Source organism: Bacillus rossius, chromosome 5 (genome assembly GCF_032445375.1).
Source record: "Bacillus rossius redtenbacheri isolate Brsri chromosome 5, Brsri_v3, whole genome shotgun sequence".
Classification (NCBI taxonomy): Eukaryota; Metazoa; Arthropoda; class Insecta; order Phasmatodea; family Bacillidae; genus Bacillus; species Bacillus rossius.
In genome coordinates, this window is record NC_086333.1 from 71,831,159 (window position 1) to 71,849,344 (window position 18,186).

The 18,186-nt window shown below is 38.0% G+C and overlaps 1 protein-coding gene across 1 annotated transcript in view; it reads right to left on the minus strand.

The window, feature by feature from the left end:
• LOC134532001 (protocadherin Fat 4) overlaps positions 1-12,798 on the minus strand; it is a 153,318-nt gene extending 140,520 nt beyond the window's left edge. The window contains exon 1 of the mRNA XM_063368123.1: positions 12,589-12,798. The gene's annotated coding sequence lies outside the window, so the exon portion shown is untranslated. The remainder of the gene's footprint in view (positions 1-12,588) is intronic.
• Positions 12,799-18,186: the final 5,388 nt, after the last annotated feature.

The following is an 18,186-nucleotide window of genomic DNA, read 5'->3' on the forward strand; positions in this document are numbered from 1 at the left end:
AGAATGGAGGATCTACTGAATATAGGCTTGAATGTATTCTCACTTTTCACGGTGTTGATACTTACATTAGTTTCAGTCTTCCCGAAGCCATTAGCATCCTTCAATTTATGTTCTTCCTCACGATCGGGTGAGCTAATACCATCACGCTCAGGACAAGGAAAATTATTGTCGTAATGCAGATCACTCTTCTTTAGTCTAGTGGATTCATCGGTGTCCTCTATGCCGTAAGTAGTCTTGACTTTACATGTTCTACCATGTCTTTTTAAGCTGTCAATTCGTGTTAACAACCTGCTACAACGATTACAGCTTAACATGTTGCGTAGTGGGTTTCTAGCACAATCATTCTTCTCATGACGTCTAGCATTCCTTCTCATGACAAAATCCTTGCCACAGTATCTACAGTGGCTTCCTTCCGATTCAGCTGCAGATAACAAACCATGATCCATGGTAGCTTCTGTGACTAATGTTAGATACAAACTGTCAGTTTTCTCCAATTGGAACCATTTCTTAAATAGAATTTTTTAAATATTTCATCAGCGAGAGTTAAGTTATCTAATGCAAAGCAAATTGATGCAAGTAGTTCTGGCTGTCATCAAAAGATGTCGCCACGTGTTGCTTGCAGGTAAATAATATCTATTTCATTAATGCGGGATGCGGAATGCTCACTATCGATCGCAAAGGAAGGTTAGTTTCGCTAGACTCCAAGGAGAAGGAAGTTCGACCTTCCTGTTAGTGCTTCTTAGATTTCTCATAGATTATTATTATTCGACTGAGAAATGATTTTTTTAAATATCCACCTGATAAAAATATTACAAGTGATGATTCAGTGGCAGAAGTTCACTAATTAAATGCAACCTTGAATAAAAATTACATGCCTCATTAAGTAAAAAAATCCTTCATGCAGAGATCAATTCCTCATCAGTAACCAGAAGCACTCGGAGAAAACCATCAGATGTCTAGTCAGGAATAATCAAAAGCACCCCGAGAAAACCATCAAAATATTGTCAAGTATAATCAGGAGCACACGGAGAAAACCACAATAATATTGTCAAGAATAATCGGAAGCACACGGAGAAAACTATCAAAATATTGACAATAATAATCAGGAGCACACTAAGAAAACCACCATAATATTGACAAGAACGAACAGGAGCACCCGGAGAAAACTACCATAATATTGACAAGAATAATAAGGAGCACACGGAGAAATCCACCATAATATTGTCAAGAATAAACGGGAGCACACTGAGAAAACCACCATAATATTGACAAGGATAATCGGAAGCACACGGAGAAAACCGCCACAAGTTTTGTTTGATATCATAAAATTACAACAAAAAAAATATTAAAAAATTAAAAATATAAACGAATAAAATTCAAAATCTGATTCTGCTAGCTTGTGAACTTCTCTTTGATGTGCAAAGTTAGAGTTCTAGTACAATGGTGGTTTTCTCAGTGTGCTCCCGTTTATTCTTGACAATATTATGGTGGATTTCTCCGTGTGCTCCTTATTATTCTTGTCAATATTATGGTAGTTTTCTCCGGGTGCTCCTGTTCGTTCTTGTCAATATTATGGTGGTTTTCTTAGTGTGCTCCTGATTATTATTGTCAATATTTTGATAGTTTTCTCCGTGTGCTTCCGATTATTCTTGACAATATTATTGTGGTTTTCTCCGTGTGCTCCTGATTATACTTGACAATATTTTGATGGTTTTCTCGGGGTGCTTTTGATTATTCCTGACTAGACATCTGATGGTTTTCTCCGAGTGCTTCTGGTTACTGATGAGGAATTGATCTCTGCATGAAGGATTTTTTTACTTAATGAGGCATGTAATTTTTATTCAAGGTTGCATTTAATTAGTGAACTTCTGCCACTGAATCATCACTTGTAATATTTTTATCAGGTGGATATTTAAAAAAATCATTTCTCAGTCGAATAATAATAATCTATGAGAAATCTAAGAAGCACTAACAGGAAGGTCGAACTTCCTTCTCCTTGGAGTCTAGCGAAACTAACCTTCCTTTGCGATCGATAGTGAGCATTCCGCATCCCGCATTAATGAAATAGATATTATTTACCTGCAAGCAACACGTGGCGACATCTTTTGATGACAGCCAGAACTACTTGCATCAATTTGCTTTGCATTAGATAACTTAACTCTCGCTGATGAAATATTTAAAAAATTCTATTTAAGAAATGGTTCCAATTGGAGAAAACTGACAGTTTGTATCTAACATTAGTCACAGAAGCTACCATGGATCATGGTTTGTTATCTGCAGCTGAATCGGAAGGAAGCCACTGTAGATACTGTGGCAAGGATTTTGTCATGAGAAGGAATGCTAGACGTCATGAGAAGAATGATTGTGCTAGAAACCCACTACGCAACATGTTAAGCTGTAATCGTTGTAGCAGGTTGTTAACACGAATTGACAGCTTAAAAAGACATGGTAGAACATGTAAAGTCAAGACTACTTACGGCATAGAGGACACCGATGAATCCACTAGACTAAAGAAGAGTGATCTGCATTACGACAATAATTTTCCTTGTCCTGAGCGTGATGGTATTAGCTCACCCGATCGTGAGGAAGAACATAAATTGAAGGATGCTAATGGCTTCGGGAAGACTGAAACTAATGTAAGTATCAACACCGTGAAAAGTGAGAATACATTCAAGCCTATATTCAGTAGATCCTCCATTCTTTGTAAAAATGATGGACTCCTAGAAAGGAAGCATGAAGACGATGAAGACACTTCGACATCATCGATAGCGAATTCATACGGTAATCTGGGTGAAGAGGATGTCTTCTACAGTGATTGTTACAGTGACTCTGATGCTGTTGACAAAGGCATAGACTGTGATGAAGCACCTAGAGCTGACAAGATCGAAGAATGTGGCGATGTCCTGAGACCGAAACGATGGAAACGTCGTGTTATAATAAATAAATCTGATAATGCTTATTATGATCACTGGGACGATTGTGATTATAAAAGAATTTATAATAAACAAGCAAGTAAGATGGTGGTAGAAGACATTGATTACACGTCATGGATAGATCCAAACATATTGGTTGACCGGCTAAGACTTCTACATGGCTCGCTTTGTGCAGGAAACTATTCGTGCATCAAAGAAATATCCTTCATAATCAAAGAACTGAGGAGAGCTGGCTACATACAATAATGGCTTCTTTTACTTGTATTTGGGTAATGTTGAGAAGTAATTAAATATTGAAAGTAAAAATTTAATATTTTTATTTCTTGTATTCCGATTTCCAACTAAGCCTGTGTGTTTCCGCTACTGTATGTATGATCATTCCGTTTCCTGTGTGTACTGTGTGTACGTTCCGTTTCCTGTGTGTACTGTGTGTACGTTCCGTTTCCTGTGTGTACTGTGTGTACGTTCCGTTTCCTGTGTGTACTGTGTGTACGTTCCGTTTCCTGTGTGTACTGTGTATACGTTCCATTTCCTGTGTGTACTGTGTGTACGTTCCGTTTCCTGTGTGTACTGTGTGTACGTTCTGTTTCCTGTGTGTACTGTGTGTACGTTTTGTTTCCTGTGTGTACTTTGTGTACGTTCCGTTTCCTGTGTGTACTGTGTGTACGTTCCGTTTCCTATGTGTACTGTGTGTACGTTCCGATTCCTGTGTGTACTGTGTGTACGTTCCGATTCCTGTGTGTACTGTGTGTACGTTCCTTTTCCTGTGTGTACTGTGTGTACGTTCCGTTTCCTGTGTGTACTGTGTATACGTTCCATTTCCTGTGTGTACTGTGTGTACGTTCCGTTTCCTGTTTGTACTGTGTGTACGTTCAGTTTCCTGTGTGTACTGTGTGTACGTTCTGTTTCCTGTGTGTACTTTGTGTACGTTCCGTTTCCTGAGTGTACTGTGTGTACGTTTTGTTTCCTGTGTGTACTTTGTGTACGTTCCGTTTCCTGTGTGTACTGTGTGTACGTTCCGTTTCCTGTGTGTACTGTGTGTACGTTCAGTTTCCTGTGTGTACTGTGTGTAGATTGCGTGTTGGAGCCGAGTAGACTTGTATCCATGTAGCTTCATAGACATGTAGTTTCGTAGCAATGCGGTCTTTTAGTCATGCAGTCTCACAGTCATGTTTAACTCGGAACCAGCTAGATCCTTTTAAACTCGTAGCCTTGTAGCATCGTAGTCTCTTAGACTCGTACCATTGTAGCCCAATATCATTGGAGCTGTTGAAAGAAAAGGCAGTTGGATCATTTGGAGCTGTTGGAGCTGTTGGAGCATTTGGAGCTGTTGGAGCTAAGAAGTAGTCGTTGCACGTCTATGCAGGGCTAAATGTTTATAAGATTGCTGGCTTTCGCAAGAAATCCTGTAGTAGGATAGAAATTGTGTAATAAATATTATGTTTGTAAAAGACTTTGTGGTGTTTTATTTCTCGAACCTTACACTTTTCTGGTATTTAAATTAAATTATATTTTAGCTTCGTCCAGGATCGTGCCAAGGACCTTAGTCGACCTAATTAATCAGTATATTGTTTGCAAATTTATTTAATGAATTTTTAACTTTTTCCTGAATTTATAGGTTAATTATTACGAATATTCCAAAGATGTTGGTCTTGATGTCTGATAGGATGATGGTAGTAGAGGATTTATTTCTCTTTAAGAATGTTGAACATGGTTTCTTGAAATTATTATTTTTTTTCTTCATAAAATTAAACTTTATTGCATCGATATAGTATCGAACCAAGGACTGGAGCGGATCGAATCAATATGTAAGTTAATGAGTGATTATTTTGATGAATTTTGGATTTTTTCCTGAATTCCTAACTAAATAATTACGGTTTTTCTAGATGGCGGCCAAATTTCAAGATGTCTGGTGTCACAGTAATAAATGATTACTGCACTCTAGTGGATAAGAACTAAACTAACATGGCGCCAGCGTACTCTCGCTGACGATACAATGATGATGGCTTCCAGCATCGAAGACAAGATGGCGGACATGGCATCATACTAGATGACATTATATATACTTTGAAAAAAAAAGTGGTGGGAGTCAGTCTGCCTGCAGCCACCACGAGGGAAGGATCGGTCGCCATTTTTTTTGCCCTCACCAGATTCGAACCGAGGACTCCGAGCTCAGTGTCGTAAAAGTTTTTTTTTTTTTATAAATTTAAAAATTTTTTTTCATTAAACTCGGATAATATATTTAAAGATGTCGGCCGTAACGGAAATTGCAACGGTGATGTCATCATCCAATATGGTTACTTGGAATAATGTAATCGGATGGATGGTTTGTTTGTCGCAAATATAAATGAAAAGCCATTCCCTTGCATTACTCTATCAAACCTAAACATATAAATGCATACATATATATATTAAACGTAGTTTAGAATATGGCTTCATGTTCCAAACTTATCTCGACTTGTCTCGACTGGTTACACATTGCATAACACTTGTAGGTTTTTTAAATTCAAACTTGTCATCATCCGGCGACAATGCCTTGAACTAAAGATGGCCGACAGTGGCGCCATCTGGTAGCGACTTTATGAATTAAAGATGGCGGCAACAGAGAACTTGGTGAATACAGGCTACCGACTTGGCGACATCCGGCAGTAAATTTAAGAATTAAAGATGGCGACGGTGGCGCGCTCCGGCAGTAACTTTAAGAATTAAAGATGGCGGCGCCTCTGGCAACTAATTTTTGAATTTGGCGCGCGATACTAGCGACATCTACCAACCAACTTGAGGACCAAGATGGCTTCGCCTATGGCAACTAATTTTTGAATTTAGCGCCATCTGGTAGTCTGTGCTGGAATTAAAGATGGTGGCTGTATAATAATTTTAATTTCAAATGTGACGTCTTAGGTATGTATTAAGGAAGGCAAAAGATGGCGGCTGATGTTTACATCAAATTTCGAAAAGTTGAAGTTCGAAAAAAAAATTCGAATCCAAGATGGCGGCCGTGACGAAAAGTGCAACGGTGACGTCACGATTCGAAGTTGGTGGAAATTACTAGAAATACAAAATGGCAAATGGATTAGCATGGATTAACATATAAATTAGCATAGATTGGCATACGGATTAGCATAGATTGGCATACAGGTTAGCATAGATTGGTATACGAATTAGCATAGATTGGCATACGGATTGGCATAGATTGACATGGATTAGCATAGATTGGCATGGATTAGGTTAGGTTAGCATAGATTAGCATATGGATTAGGTTAGGTTAGGTTAGGTTAGCATAGATTAGCATATGGATTAGGTTAGGTTAGGTTAGCATAGATTAGCATATGGATTAGGTTAGGTTAGGTTAGGTTAGGTTAGGTTTGGGTAGGTTAGGTAAGGTTAGGTTAGGTTAGGTTTAGTTTAGTTTAGTTTAGTTTAGGTTAGGTTAGCATAGATTAGCATATGGATTAGGTTAGGTTAGTTTAGTTTAGTTTAGCTTAGTTTAGTTTAGGTTAGGTTAGCATAGATTAGCATATGGATTAGGTTAGGTTAGGTTAGGTTAGCATAGATTAGCATATGGATTAGGTTAGGTTAGGTTAGGTTAGGTTAGGTTAGGTTTAGTTTAGTTTAGTTTATTTTAGTTTAGGTTAGGTTAGGTTAGGTTAGCATAGCATAGATTAGCATATGGATTAGGTTAGGTTAGGTTAGTTTAGGTTAGGTTAGGTTAGGTTAGGTTAGGTTAGGTTAGGCTAGGTTAGCATAGATTAGCATATGGATTAGGTTAGGTGAGGTTAGTTTAGTTTAGTTTAGGTTAGGTTAGGTTAGGTTAGCATAGATTAGCATATGGATTAGGTTAGGTGAGGTTAGTTTAGGTTAGGTTAGGTTAGGTTAGGTTAGGTTAGGTTAGGTTAGGTTAGGTTAGGTGTGCGAAGGAAGTACCTACAGGCTCCGACCAACAGCGCTTCTCTGCTGTGAAGTATTAGGAGATCAGAACTTGAGAGGAGGTAGTAATAAAAACTTGCCGGTGCCGTTGCGCGTCGTGGAAGTAGAGCGCGCCAAAACACATGGTTGCCTGGCCGTATGTATCCGGCGTTCATAACACGTGTAGAAGTAGGCTTATATTCGTTACCTCCTGGCTGTTTATTACCGCCTAATACTTTTCAGAGCGAGACGTCCTGGCGAGCTGGTCTGTCCGTCCTCCTCCGTTCGTTCGTTACGTAACGGGACATTTTTTCGTGCGTACATGGCTGATGAACATAACGGGACACTTTTTCGTGCGTGTATGGCCGGCGGAAGTGACGTAATCCAACATGGCTGATGAAGCGAAGCCTTAAGGTGACTGCCGCGGATCCCCGATCCCCCACCACCCACCGGTGCCCCCATACGAACCAAATACATCTACTAGTAGAGGTCTGAAATGCCAAAGAAGTTCCCCTTGTATCACGTGTACCGAGTTACCCCTGCCCAGCTCGACCTGGTGCAGGGACGGCGCGGGTGGAGCGGGAAGCCTACGATTCACTCGTCCTTCTGGACATACCCGAATACTCACGTTGGCAAGCCTTCTTTATCACAGACGAGAGAGCCAAACGCCCGATTGTGCATCTTCGTTTTTTTTTTTTTTTTTTTGGTTCATTGTAAATAAATATGGCGGTGTTGATAAAATGATACTAATGGTCAATTAGGTTAGGTTAACTACATTATAAATACTTTAAAACATTGTGGACGGTTGATTTGGTTAGGATAGCTACATTAAAGATACTGTGAAATCATGTAAACGGTTTCCCCCAAATAAATACACCTGTTGTGGTACGTAAAAAAAAAAAAAAGCGAGCATGAACTTCGGGGAACTTCGGGTTTGGCTCTCTCGTCTGTGATAAAGAAGGCTTGCCAACGTGAGTATTCGGGTATGTCCAGAAGCACGAGTGAATCGTAGGCTTCGCGCGCGGGGGAGCCGCGAGGTCTCGTTCCCGCCGCGCGGTGGGGCGACGCCCGCGATTGAAGGCGCGCGGTCGGCCACAGTTCCACCGCGCCCCTCCCCCACCCGCCGCGCCGGTCAGACGACCTTCCCAGGGTCCCTCTGCAAGTGTGCCACGGGGGTACCGTCCGTTCGCGCCAGCTCCTCTCGAGCCACCGTTCATCTCTTACAACCATCTCACGGCGAGCGGAAAGTTTTATGGAAGTACCAACGTTCCGTATTTTAGATCATTATATATATAAATAAATAAATAAATAAATATATATATATATATATATATATATATATATATATATATATATATATATATATATATTTGGGGACGCACCACAACGCCGAACGTACAATAACGCCGAAAAATGTCATTGCAGGACTGCCACAAAGGTTAGGTTAGGTAAGGTTAGGTTTAATAGGCTAGTTTAGGCTAGCCTAGGTTAGGTTAGGTTGTGGTATTTCGGCGTTAAGATACATTTAAGAAACACACACAAATTCATTCAGTTGTTTTTTATTTTGCTCCTGTGGCCCCCCCCCCCCCCCCTTCCCAGCAGCAACATTTTTCGGCGTTACTGTATTTCGGCGTTGTGGTACACAGCAGTTTTCTAGCTGTCGGCGTTGCGGTCAATTTGGCATTCGGCGTTATGGTATTCGGCGTTATTGTACGTTCGGCGTTGTGGTAACGACCCTATATATTTATATGTAACATCATGAGTAATTTCGTGTGAATGGAACGGAAGTCGATTGGAACGGAAATGTGTGAACACGGTGCTGCCATCTGCGGAAGTCTCAGAAATTTGACAAGATGGCGTACCCTGCGTGATTCATACCCGTACACATTAACTTCCGCGAACATCGGAGAATTGTTGGTGTGCCAGACTAAACTATATAATAGCATAGTTATATTTTAATGCTTTACGTTTTAAGAAATAATGACAACTTAGAAATTAGGCATTATAACAATTATGACATTAGGCATTATGACAATCCTTAGTTAACACTGAAATGTAGATTCAGCACAGCGTTCATCATACTGTAGAGAAACAAGACATTGTCAGCCTATTTATATTCGACGCCATATTTAATAAAATAATTTCTTGATGAAATTGTTATGGTAAAAATATGGTGAATCATTTCAGTAAGTTTAATGTTTTTTGTAGGTAGTATTTACATGCTGATTTATGTCTTTTAAGTAAAAACAAATATTCATATATATACTTAAAGATATAAAGTGTGATTTAAAATGTTTGAGGTTAATTGTTTATGTATCTATCGGACTGCAACTGGTAGTTTAAAAAATAAGTACTTGAAAGACAGCACCGCGTTCGTAATGCTTTAGAGAAGCCACAAAATGTTAAATCTGTAGCCTACCTGTTGTGAATAAGTAAGTAAGTCTTATAATTAGAGACCGGAATAATTCGCGGATTCATTTCGTGATAGGCTGAAATTCAAACATGTGTACAATTCTGCTGATTCTGCTATTGGCTCGCAGTTTAACTGGAGCTCTCTGGGCCAATGAGAGACTATCAACCAATGAAGCGTCGAATCACAAGCTATCCAGTGGAGACGCCTCACAATTTAGTACCCAATGAACACGCGTGTTTACTTGAGAAATGCAGAGGATAATGGAGGCTATCTTTGAGGTCATTGATTGCGCGAATATTTCCGGTCCCTACTTATAATATAAGATATCGACTTACTTAGTTATTCACGCTTGATACAGAAATATCTTTGACGCCATATTTGTTCCAACACCATTTTCTTGGCTAATAAATTATACGTACGTACGTACGACTACTCAAGTTTTAAAAATGTATTCCATGATAGTAGTGACTATAGCAGTTATTGCATGCATGCACACTGAACTTTCAAACTGTTAAATTTCCGTTGGGTAATGCGCGCTACTTTCATTGCATTTCTGGAGCATACTAACATTTCACCCTCAATGTACTTTAAGAAGTATAACCTCAAAAATGTATGCGATGATAATTCCTGTCTAGGGAGAATTAAATATATCAGTTTTACCGTTGGAGCATTTTCATGAGACGCGTTCGGTACTCTTGTTGTTAGGCTAGCCCTGAGAAATCAATATTACCATATTTTTTAAACAGAATTATAGTTCGGTTTTAGAAAGGGAACAAAATCTTTAACATTTTTTTTCCCCTTAAAATGAGTATTTTTAGTATATTTATCACGCTAGGAATTATTTTCAAGTATTATGCGTTAAATTTCATGTATGGGTTTCGTATTATGAGTGTATTTGCAACATGGAAACACATGAATTTGCTCGTTACCCATGTTATTTGTTACAAATCACTGGCGAGTGTTGAAAGATTCAATCACATTTTTTAAAATATCTATTACACGGCGCACCTTTTCATGAGTGTCTTTGTGTGACTGAGGCGGGATGATAGCGACGCCATGTGAGATGTGAGCGGTAACCGTAACATCATATGGCGGAGAGGTGTAAGGAAATTACCTTGAGTGCTTTCAATAACTTGTACCGGGTGTTTCATGCCTCAAAATGATTGTGTTAACACGAATGTTTAGGCATTTTCACTCTAATAAAAATACTGTTAAAAAAAAAACCTTTCGGTACACTCTATATGCGTTGATAAATTTCGAAGAACCTATTTTTTTTAAACATTCTGGAAATTTCTGGAACTTTTTGTTTTTCCGATATTCAATAACGATTGCGTAAACTTTTACTCATATTCCTTGCAGCAAAAATGTTTCAAGTGTTTTTTTAAGTTCAATGCGCACAGCACTGAAAAACTTATAAATAATTTCATACTATGACTATTTGTTGATGGACGGACGTATAGCTGACTACGGGTGACGGCATTGAGGATCCACCTTAACACGATCTGTTACTAACTTTGCAATTTTCTAAAAGAAGTAAAGACAATCTAGCGTCCACCATACCTATAGCTGTAGTAGTTAAAACAGAATCTACACACGCCATTTGACAGTGTGTGACTGTGCACTAAAACACCATTTGAAGGGGAAAAAAATTGTTCAAAATCTGGGTGTTGGCATACCGTTAGCATGACATTTTCTCCTCAAATTACTATCACTGAGGAATTTCCATAACACTTTTCAGGTTTTAAAGTGAATTCCCTGACTTTCCTAGACCAATTTCAACTTCCCTGACTTTCAAGAATGTGGACATCATGTGTATGGATGAATGAATAAATTAATAACTAGTATATCGCGTCGAACTGAGACCTTGCAAAGATATGTTATGTAATGACTAAAATTTGTAGTATTGTTATTATCATAATTTCTATGGATACGATCCTGTTTGGATTTTAAGAAATAAATTAAATTCATTTACATTTAATTGCTTGCTATTTTCTTCAGTTCGCTTTCGGGCATGCAGTATCATTATCTACACTGTTAAAAATTTTCACCTTCAATTTACGAAAAACACTGGTTATAGATTATACAGGTATCTTCTTAAATTTACTGCTATCTTCTTAAATTTACGGGACACAGATTACATTCTTTGGACATGAACCCAAAAGGAATATTCTTGGTATTTCAACAAAATTTATAAAAACTTGTTAAAAACACTCTTATTTTGTCCACGTGTTAATTTATCTTTGTTTATAACGAAACACACAACTCTGAAATCAAATTATGGCGTAAATTTAAGAAGATTCAGTTATTTGGATTCGTTTATTTGAGGTTAGTTCTTCGTTAAAAAGTCCGTACATTTACTGAAATTTCTAACAGTTTACATGGACAATATTCTATTCAGATTCCAAGCCATAAACTGAAATAATGCGATTTTGAAAGTTATTTATTTAGTTTATTTAAGTTATTTATTTAGTGCATTTATTAAATCTGCACCTCGAAGGCATAATACACTATGTCACAAAACCCATAATTTTCATTAGAGCAATTAAAATAGTTTTAAATTGTGCCTCACTTATTTACTCAACTACTTTCTACACAAAATATGTGAATTTTTTTTGACAGATCGTCGATCTTAATGTAGTATGCCACTAGAAAGAACATCAAACTGTGGTAAAGTTAATGGTTAAAAGAGGATTTTACCCAAAGGTGGTCATAGTGTCTTTTGCCTCCGAGGTACAAAAATACATCAAAAATACCCTCCACCGTTTTTGCTCATACACGAACTTAAAAATTTCACTGGCCGTACTAGCTACCTACCAAATTTCATGAAAATGCAAGCAACGGTTTGACAGCTATCGTCGGACACTCACACACAGACCTACCTACATACAAACGCCAAACGCTCTAGAAGTGTTTGAAGACCTCTCTCCGCTCCAGGGCAGCCAGTGTTTTTGATTTTTGATTTACGGTACGTGTCTGTCTAGGGTTCTTCTAAAAATAAATCGACATTAAATGGGAAAAGGGAAATTAAATTTTTTAATAGCATGTAAATTTTAGTACTGGTCAATATCAATTTCAATTCATGATTTCATATTAGAAAAAAAAAATATCTTTCAAATACTTTATTGCCTCTAACAATTACGCAACTCTACTGGAATTCGAACGTAAGCATTTATAAGAATATTGCAATTTATTAAGATGAATTAGCAAAACCATCTACGAAACTTAAGTTCCAAGTTGTCTTAAAATTTTTGGTTTGACAAAGTAATTTTTTTATTTTTATTTTTTCAAAATTTCCAAAAAATTAAACAGCCCAGGGTCGCCACTGATGATACTCACGCCCCAGTTGTATTATCTCCGAGTTTGAAGATCAGCGACCGGGCCGGAGACTCACTCATCGCAGGGAAGCATTGTTCCGCGGGCGCCGCGACAACTCGAACTCCCCGATACACACGCAACGGTTTTCCTCCTTCCTTCCGAAACAACCAGCGCGCACCGGGTCCAGACGTGTGGTTCGACGCGCGCCAGGAGTCGAACAGACCGCCCGCCCACTCGCCGCACCGACAACTGAATGACGATCCAGCCCGGCGGAGGTAGAGCGCGCGCGCGGTTGTCGGAGCGTCCAGCGTCGTTACCCGCCGCGTCCGCTAGGAGCGCTGCGAGCGCTCTCTCCGCCCGAGAGTCACACACCGGTGGCGACCCTACTCTTCGCGGGGCCCTGGGAGACTCATTTCTGCAGCACCTCGATACATTATGTCCGTAAGAAAACGTCCCAGTTTGAACGGTATATTATAACAATTTGTTTTACACTATATGGGCTGGCTGGCAGCCCGGCGGGAAAAGACAAAGCGTCGCGTCGCCCCCGAAACAACCAGTACCTCCCAAACCAATGCGGAGAGCAATGTCCAAGCCCCCAACCCCCCCGCATGGTAGACTCTTCTTCCAGAACCATCCTTCTGTTTCCCATGACCAGGGTCGGACTGGCCATATAGTCGAGGTGGCATTTGCCAGCCGGGCCCCAGCCTGCGCGGGCCCCCACGGGCCTGGCTTGCGGGGCTTGCGGCAACCGTAGGATAGGCTGGGTCCCAGCTCTTGCAACCTAAGTGTAAAACTAGATCAGATAGTTCGTTCATACAATTAGAGAGAAATGAAATAGAAAAATTCGAATAAATGGTTAAACCTGAGCAAGCCATCCCCTGAAACTAGATTTCAATTTTTTTTTTCTGAACGGCAATAACTTTTGATCGAATCAAATTTAGACGTGTATCATTATAGCGTAATGCATTACATTTTACATTGTTTCATAGATATTAAAAAAACGAAATTTAATTTTTAGATGTTCTTAAAATCTTGATAGATTCGGTACTGCAACATTTATAAATAATAATTAACGAAAGTAACGTATTTATTCACTCTCATCTCATATTTATGATGAAACGGAACGCATTACGCAAGTAAAGAATCTTGTGGTTGGGGAATCCCCGATGCGCGCTCCTGAGTCCTGGCATCGTATTCCATTGTTAGTCGGTTTTTATTGCCTTTATCGCCGATACTCTAGTTAGTGCAAGTTCTTAATATTACGTTGTTTTTTTTTGGAATTTATTGTTTTTTTTTTTATGTTTTGATGTGTGATGCGTGTAGTTTGTTTTAACTCTCCTTATATTATTTTAAACACTTAATAAACTGAATTGTCCATTACAATGGAAAAGGTAAGTTGCATATTATTTTTAATTGCCTTCTGATAAAAAGTTACTTTGGAGCCTTTGTAGCTACATGTCTAATATTATATATGTATTACTTACTCAAAGTTATATACTTGATGGTTTCAGTCACATTCAGCGGCATATAAATACAAATATAGTTCCGAGAAACGCAAAAATAAAAGAAAGATCGAATTTCAAACAGCGGCTTCGAATCCAAAGCAATCCAGGTTTTCCTTCACGTCTACACCTCAAGAGCTTGAAGATCATCAAAACGGAGCGAAACGCAACCAAGTTAATAGATTAAATTTAATACAGTGTTTTCTTTTCTAATTTAATAAATCTTTACATATTTGCTAGTTTTACCTGTAGTTTCACTTTTTAATTCCTTTTTTATATTCTAAAATCTGTCAAAATTACCTGTTTTAAGCCAAAGTTGCGTCTTTTTATATATTTTGTCAGTTGTATAAATTTTAAGCCACAGATAGGTACGGAATATTTTAGAGAATGCTCAATTTTTATAAATCTTAATGTATTATATACAAAAGTCCTGGCTGATTAACTCATTACTGCTCAGCCCAAACCCTCGGACCTAGATAGCTGAATTTTTGTAATGAGGCTCTCTTTACTTGTATTATTGTAGAGGAATAAAAGGCGGATTTTTATTAAATTTCCGAAACCATGCAACCGATTTCAATGAATTTTTGTGAATGTGTATAGCTATCAAATATGTATATACAATATTTTATTTTTATAGGACCCTCATCATCATCATCATCATCATCATCATCATCATCAAAATTTGAGTCGGACGAAAAATTGGATTCAGTTTCGCATGCAAGTACTTCAGAACAGAATATGGCAGCGGCGGCTGTACCGATACTAATAAAGCAGGACACCGCATCACAAGAAACAAATGCATGCATTTCTAATCTTATAGACACAATTACTTCAATTTCTAGCGATACCGGAGCTAGTGCAAATATCGATAGCGTTGCGTTAAAGCCACTTACATTTACAGACGATGATTACAGTGAAATTCAATATCTTTCTGAATTTGCTTCGCTAAGAAAAAAATGCTACGACTGCTGAGAAATTAATTTTCTTATCTGTTCACCCTATCCAACCTTCGGGTGATAAAAACAGTTTGCCTTTTGATGGAAATCGGGTTTACTACCGAAAGTTACAAAAAGGAACTTTAATTCGATGAGAATATGTCTCTTATTCTCTTGAATTAAATAAGCTATTTTGTACTGCCTGCATGTGTTTTGCGTCTGACGACACAAAAAAAAAAAAAAAAAAAAAAAAAAAGGAGGAGGAAGAAGTCCATTTATTGATGGTGTTACTCCGTCCAAAACATATATTTATGAGAAACTCGTCAAACACGAGGAAAGCCACAGTCATCAATTAGCCGTGGTCACCTTGCTTACAGCAAAAAATAAGGGGAAATGTGGAACAACATCTCACGCGAAAGAATATGCAAGAGATTTCCAATAGGCGTCTGGTCCTGAAAAGAATTGATATAATACTATTTATATCTAAACAAGGCATTGCTTATTGTGGAAAAAGTGAGGCCTTGTACTCATTAACGGATATCGCTGACGACAACCAGAAACAGAATCACGGAAACTTTTTAAATTTAGTTGTCCTGTTGTCGAAGTATGATCCAGTTCTTAGGGCCCACATATCCGAGGCAATTACACAGAGGTGCCCACCCCCCCCCCAAACACTATGACTCACCCCCCCCCTAACCTATTGATGCGCCCCCCCCTCCCCCGAATTTTTTTATGCCATTTTCTCAATGATTTACTCAATTATTTTATAATATTATACTTTTTTAGTATTATATTTTATCACATTTTGCATTAATTAAAACTGATTTTCTAATAATAATTTTGGTCATATCAGGTAATATTTCCATCCTGAACCGACAGATGCCAAACTGCTTTTGTTGAGGAAAGTGCGGGGTGGCCAATTTGATTTACAAGATCCCTTTCAATTATCAAAGCACCAGAAACGTATTTTCACATTAGAAGCTATAATTATGTAAATAATATATACATTTTTCTCGTCTTTTAACCACCCCCCCCCCCCCCCCCCTGAAATTTTAATGACGCAGTCTGCGTCGTTACCCATCTTGTGGGCACCACTGAATTACAGAAAGTAAAAAAGAAAAGTCTCAGGAAAAGGTAAGGGTCGAGGTTGGCTTGTTACCGTTTTGTCAAAAACCACTATAAATAAATTAATAAATATATGTGCACGTCAAGTTAAACAAGAAATCGTTATAGAAATCCAGGCGGCGAAATCTTTTAGTCTCAATGTGGATTCTAGTCAGGATGTAGGCGTTGTTGACCAGGCTGCAATTTTCGTACTCTATGTTAAGAATGGTATCCCACAAGAACAAATGCTCAGCATGGTCCCTGTCCGGAAATCAACAGGAGAAGATTACTGAGCTCTTGCTTTGAATATATATACTGTATAGAAGTCGCCAGCCCAGGTTAAAATTTCTAATACGGTTTTGAGGTAGTTGGTTAATTCACCGCCGCAATCGCCACCATCTCTAGGGCATCGACTTGTGGTGGTCCCTAGCGGACAAGTGTCGAACTCTTCAAACACCCCTTCCCCCTCCCGTTGAACGACCTTGAGCTGCAGTGAATGATAGGTGGGGGGTGCGGGGAATGACAGCGGGCGACAGTGCTGCGCTCTAACGCCTAAATAACAACTAAGACGATACAGGGCGTTACAATAGGTTTTTCTTATGTGATTTTAATAATTTTAGTCAGTTTTCTTTCTTCACTTTTTTTGGTTTCAAGTCATTTTATTAAGAAAAAAACTATTCACAATTTTTAAACTTTACATACCATCGGCTATTTACGTACATTAAGGTCTCCATAGTAAAAATATGTAGCAGATAAAAGCCAACCCAATAAAATTCTGTTAGGTCGTTCAGATTCCATTGTTTTTACATTGTCATTCATGCACAATGTGACCTTTCCTTCCCTCTTAAATAACACTAGTTCAGTATCAAGGAATGCCTTCAAGCAGAACACAATTGAAATTTTTGTGAGTGAAAAGGTTGATAGGCAGAAAAATGCAGTCAAAGAAATTAAAGGACCTTCGATATATTTGTGGAAAGACGCATTTCATCTCTATGCTATCTAATCTGATATAGCATTGTAAGAAATTAGTATCTTATGACTGTGATAATATTCACTGATTATCTTTATTACACTTTTAAAATTTATGGGCAGTAAATCTGGCCCACAACACCTACACTTGCTAGTCGTCCCCCGAAACTGGAACCTACAAAGGATATTAACTTAATATTAATTAAATAATTTAAGGTTGTACAGTTTCAAAAAGTACACAACTTGTTTTAACGAGAACAAAAAGTTAATACATGTAATTTGCTCTTAACTAGTACATGTTGCAAACACAGATTTCAGCTCAAAATGATGAAATAACTGAATCCATGAAAAACTTCGTAATAACTCTTTATTTGCTAAACATATCAAAAGTGGAATATAATGGACATAAGTACATATTTAATATATAAAAATAACTATTTTATTAGAACATTGGCAAAAAAAATAAATCTCCGGGAAAATTAGAACAGATTACTGTATAAGCTTGAAATGCTTGAAAATTTACAATGTACAAAACTGGTACTTCTCTAATTACATTGAGCATGTACAAATGTTTGTAGTCATCTAAATAATTCTTAATGATCTTGTATGATGCTTAAGTCAGAAACAGACTTTTTTCACACGCATTAAACATGCTCTCATCACTTTCAACCAAATGATTTAATTAATTAATGAAAGGGGTGAGCCACACCCCCAAACAAATATCACTGACACTTCCAAACTTCTCCTGGCTGCATATTATTTTCCCTCAGAGAATACACACAATAATATTCCTACATGAACCAATTAATCAAAATATTTTGTGTTTGTTCCTTGCAATCAACGCAGATGGAATTTGGTCTCACCAGACATGCTGTGCACACAGGGAACACAAGCAATGTACATTCTACTCAGACAGCACAATTGGAGGGTTGACTATAGCTTACATGCCTATGCAATAAAGCTACATACTTAGGCTGAATTTATTTCCCTGATTTTAAAACAAAATAACATAAAATTTCATGGGCCGCAAAATATAGTGAAATCCGATCCAATTAATGAAAAACATTAATTTATTGTTTATAAATTCTGTGTTCCTAAAATAGTGATTA